We start from the raw sequence: 5783 nt of genomic DNA, 5'->3' as shown, positions 1-5783 counted from the left end.
AAACTAATGTGGATCTGTTATAGGGGATTGTGGGTTTTGGGACGGGTTAGACTGAATTTGGAACTTTCAATGGAGGAGAGAGCTCTTTCAATGGGAGTTGGGGCTACTGGGTCAATTACATAAGGCATTGAGCCCTGTCAAACTAGTAAATAACAGGGAGGATAGGGTGGTGTGGAAATATGATAGATAAGGAGTTTGTTCAACTAACTCATTTGTTCAGGTTTTGCAGGAAGCGATACTTCTGGAGGAGGTGACAAGCTACAGCTTCACAAAGACCATCTGGAAAGGATTAGTTCCACCTAGAGTAGAGCTTTTTGCCTGGTTTGTCCTGATAGGTAGGGTGAATACAAAAGAACGGTTAAGCCGGTTAGGGATCATTAACCAGGAAGATAAAATCTGTGTACTAAGTAATAAAGATGTGGAACATGTGCACCACTTGTTTCTATGCTGTGAATTTGCTTAGCAGGTGTGAAATGCTTGGTTATCCATGATTGGCCAACAATGGTCTATTTCAGGTTCAATGAGAGAATATTTTCTGTGTTGGACAGAGGGGCCGAGGAGGAGGGAGGATAGAAAGCAACGTTTGAGATGCTTCTGTGCGATCTTTTGGAACATCTGGTTGGAAAGGAATAGAAAAATTTTTCAGAATACAAACAAAGGTGTTGAAGAAATCACTCACATGACTGTGTTGAGCCACAACGAGTGGAGAGGTGTGGACCCCTTTAGTTGTTGATGGCCATGCCAGAGATGACAAGGGGTTTCCCTTAATGTTTTGTGTTTCTATTATATTGGTTAATTTGCTTTCTATTTGACTGCTCCACTGTACTGTGTTGAGCTCTTTGTTTTAAAAAAAAAAAACTAGAAAAGACATTTTATCAAACACTTGAAAGGTATAAAATAAAAATATGATAAATTACAAAAATAGTAAAATCTATAACTACCAAAACAAGAAACCAATAATAATCAATCAAATAAGCAACAATAAACATGAAAAATCTCAAATTGCATTAAAGAAAAATGAAATTCAACAAGTGTTCATAAATTAAAATTAACAAAATAAAAAAACTAACAAGTAAAACTAAGCAAATTAAGATACTACAACATGAAAATGTAAATAAAACTAGACTAAGATAAGATCAAAACCTAAAACTAAGCTAAAAATCCTAAATTTTAGAGAGAAGTTGGAGCTTCTCTCTCTAAAATAATATCTAAAACATGATACTAAACTACATTATACTATTTTCTACACTACTTGGTTGATCACCTTTGAGTTTTGCCTTTAAATGCTTCAGAAATGAGTTGGATTAGGCCGAAATTGGACCTGAAATCGTGATCCACGTATTCACTTAAGTGAATCATGTGCTGCTACTCATGCTGTACGCATCTGCCATGCTTACACACAAATTCAAGGAGATGCGCACACATGAGGCATGCGTACGCACAACCATGAAAATGTCCGATCTTCATTTCTTCGTGATTGCTTTACTTTTACATGCTTTTTCTTCATTTTTCAAGCCATCATTGCTTTCTAAACCTTAAATCACTCAAACAAATACATCAAGGTATCGAATGGGATAACAGTGAATTAAATTTAGCAATTTTAAAGCATAAAAAGTATATTTTCACACTTAAGCATAATTAAGAGAAATTCACAAAAATATCATAATTTCAATGAATAAATGTAAAATTAGTTGATAAAATCTACTCATTTTAACCCAAAATTAATCATAAAATATGAATTTATCAAACTCCCTACACTTAAACAATAGCATGTCCTCATGCCAAACATTAAGAAAGACAACATCAAGGGATATTCAACATTTATTAAAAGTAAACTATGTATACATGTTCTATCTATTTCTATATATCTATCTACTTGTATCTATTAGTATCTACTTGGTCAAAATAAATCAATTTCCAAAAAAAATGAATATGCATAGAAGGCTAAAACAATATAGCAATCAATGTAGTCCCATGAATCAATGAGTTCCAAAGGATATAATAACTTGCAAGATAAAAGATAATAAAAGGTGGAGACATAGAATTGAGCAATCGAACCCCCTCACTGGATATGTATATTCTCTAATTGCTCAAGTGTATAGAATTGATTCACTCAATTCTCTTCTAATCTTGCTTTCCAAGACTTATTTTTTATCTAATAATTAACAATTATTCAATGTATGCATACAAGTATCATGAAGACTTTTCCAAGGGTTGTAATAGGGTTAAGGTAAAGGTAAGAATGTATATGGTCAAGTGGACTAGGATTTGAATCTTCGATTAACTTAAACTCCCACTTAACCTATAACAACATATTCAACTCTAATGCAAAATCTAACTACCCATTATTCACTTTTTCACATACTCATGCATTCTCTTCAATTCATATCACATATGCATTTATTATTATTGAACTTTTCTTTGGGGTATTTGTCTCCTTTTTATTTTTTTCTTTCTTTTTTTTTCAATAACATAATATATACACGAAGATTGATGTATATGGTTTACATTCAATGTATGAATATATACCCAATTTCCAATTTTTCAATAGAAATGCAAAATACCTATTTTTCTTCTACTAATATTTTCCAAATTTCTCCACACTTAGATGATGCACACTCTTACTAGACTAAGCTAATTAAAGATATAAATTAAGGATATTTATTATTTTTCACTTAAGGATATGATATATTAAAAGTAAGAACAAAATGGGGTTAAATAAGCTTAAAATTGGCTAACAATAAAAGAGAAAAGGGTAAGGTCATTTGGGTAAGTGAGCTAAATTGAAATCAATGCCTCAATTATGTAAATGCATTCATACACCAAATATTAGATATAAAGAATTAAACAAGTCAAAGATTACAATTATAGAGAAAGAATAACACACAAGAATGAAAATAGTGGTTAATATGATACAACCACACATAAAAAGCTCAAATCTCACAAAATTGTATGTTCTAGCTCTAATCTATATTCCACAATATTTTTTAAACAAGTTCAAGAAAAAAAAATCTAACTCAAATCAATGGAATGCCCAATAAAAAAATGGTCTTGAAACTTAATTATTTTGTTAAGCTTATTACATGTATAAGTATAATGTGATTAGATGAGAAATCAAAATTCTTAGGTTCTTTTCCTATTCTCTATCAATCCAAATCACATTATCCAATTACAACTAAAAGTTAAAAATATATACAAATCAAAATATGCCAAAACTAGAATAAGTATCTAAAATATATAAAAACCACAAAAAAGTGCAATAAACTAAAAAAATACTCAAAATTGCAAAACTACTAAAAAATATCTAGAAAGCATAATAAAAATCAAAATGGAAGTGTTTGGAAGGAAAAATTATCATTGATACAGGATTTTGCAATCACGCATAACTATTGGCAAGTGCACCGGGTCGTACCAAGTAATAAGCTCACGGTGAGTGAGTGTCGATCCCACGAGAATTAATGGATTAAGCAAACAATGGTTGATTGATTATCCTAGTTAGACGGTTCAATTTCGAATGATGAGCAAAGATATAAATGAAATTTAAATGACCTAAAATAAATGAAAGCAATAAAATAACAAGAAAGTAAATGACATGAATGTAAATAACTTGGAATTTAAATTGCTGGAATGTAAAATGCAATAATGTAAATACTGAAAATGTAAATTGCAAGAATTAAGAATGGGAAGAACATTGGGATAAAGAGATATTGTATTCTCAGGATCAATAATTCTCATCTCCACTTCAAGCATGCAATCATTGATCTCTTGGCAAATTATAAGTGATTAAATTCCAATGTCTTGGTAATTCAATCTCTCCTAACTTGATCAATTGCCAATGTCTTGATCTAATTGCTCATGAGAAGATAAAGATTGGTATCTGATTTAGAGCCACACAATTTTATGAATCAAGTTATGGGTTGATTACATGTCACACATCAATCCTAAACCCAAATTCACCAAATTGGGAGAAAGATCTTCAAGCTCAATTCTATGATCCCTCTCTCAAGTTCTCATAGAATTCAAGTGAGATTCAAACTACCTCTCAATAGATTTGAACCCTTAGAATGAAGAACAAATATTCTTTCTAAAGAAGTAAATGAAAGAAAAATTGAAGATAAAGAATTAAACAAAATAAACCATTGAATTACAACAGAGCTCTTCTTGATGTTCTAGACTTCAACCAAGTTGTTATTTTTGTAAAAAGTGTTAGCAGAGCTGCAGAGTTGGACAAGTTGCTTGAGTGCAACTTCCCATCAATATGTACAGTTGCAAAATGCTATATTAGAACAGAATTTTGCCTTGAATGTAGTACTTTTTACTTACTAAGGGCACTAGCTAATGCAAATTTTTATAAGCTTCTTTATTCTTTGTTCATTACTAATAGTGCATAAATTAGACAATTTTCTAATCTAACATGTGTTTTAAGAAAAAAAATTGCTAAAAAATTCATTTTAATATTTAAATTACAAAATTAATGATAAGAACATATGTATATAAAGTTAGATGGATCTTATCCATTTAGTTCTTTGGGTTTATAATATCTCATATCTCAAGTATTGTAATTATTCTTCTATCGTAATGTATATATTCTAATATAAAAGAATTCATAGAACTAATGAATTTCATTTGAAAAAATGTCTCTGTATTGACACTGCTTGTTAAGGAAGGACCGAGACACGTCTTTCTCTATGGCCTTTTCTTAGCAGAAATAGCAGGGCTACCAAGTTCAGTTATTTGGACAACCAGAATGATCATCTTTGTGATTACAAAAAATATAAATATAATCACATATTTTGTAGAATTTTTATTCAAAGGGATTTTGAATAGTTAGTATATTTTTGTGCAGTTTTATATAGACATGTTTGTATAAGTAAATAGTCAAATACATTAGGAAGTTTGTTTATTTGAAGAGCATAGAGTAATTGCAAAATCAATTAAAATTGTGTATTGACTTGCTTCTATATTTATTGCTATGGCTGTCATTTGTCTCAAGTATTTTCTACCTTTTAATATCACTTGGATTAACAGATAATATTATCTTATTTGAATGTTATATTTATTTTGCCTATGTGATTTTGGTGTGATAATTTTATTTCCTATAACTATCAGTTAGTCATTCTTATCGAAAAAGACAAGCAAAGAAAAGCCCCTTACTTATATTCTCTAGATGATTCATACTATGGGTGTATGTGTGCTGCAAAAGTTGATTTTAGATGTCACATGCTTTTAACAAATGTACTTTTAAGATGTCATATATATTGCCACATTATTTTTCTAGTTTATACAAGTTAATTTATTTGAACCTTATATATATTTAATTGGTGAGACCGTTCAACTTTTTAGCAACTATTGTTTCAGACATTGCTAAAAATATTGAATATGCATTCTTATATTTTAAATTTTAACTACATTAAACTATTATTTTTAAATAAAAACTTGGGACATTTTTTTTTATGAATAAAGAGATAACACGGTCTTATTTGAATGATATTACATGTACTTTAATAAAGAAGTCCAAGATCTAATAATGGTGCATCTTAATGCTTATTTTGTAATAGTTTAAATACATTTAATTCAAGATATTTATTTTTCAACACTATATATTACTTGATTTCATATTTATATTTCTATGGATACTACCTATAGGGGTGGCAAGTGGGGAAGCTTGTCCTGCTCTGTCAGAAGCCCGCCCCATCCCGCCTACTGAGGCGGTCCTAGAATTTCACCCCGCCCTACCTAACTGTAGACTGGCGGGTTGGCAGGTTAAGCCTGTCAAAATTCCT

Source organism: Arachis ipaensis, chromosome B04 (genome assembly GCF_000816755.2).
Source record: "Arachis ipaensis cultivar K30076 chromosome B04, Araip1.1, whole genome shotgun sequence".
NCBI classification, from domain to species: Eukaryota; Viridiplantae; Streptophyta; class Magnoliopsida; order Fabales; family Fabaceae; genus Arachis; species Arachis ipaensis.
The sequence above is the reverse complement of the archived record's forward strand: the minus strand, read 5'-3'. Positions refer to the sequence as shown.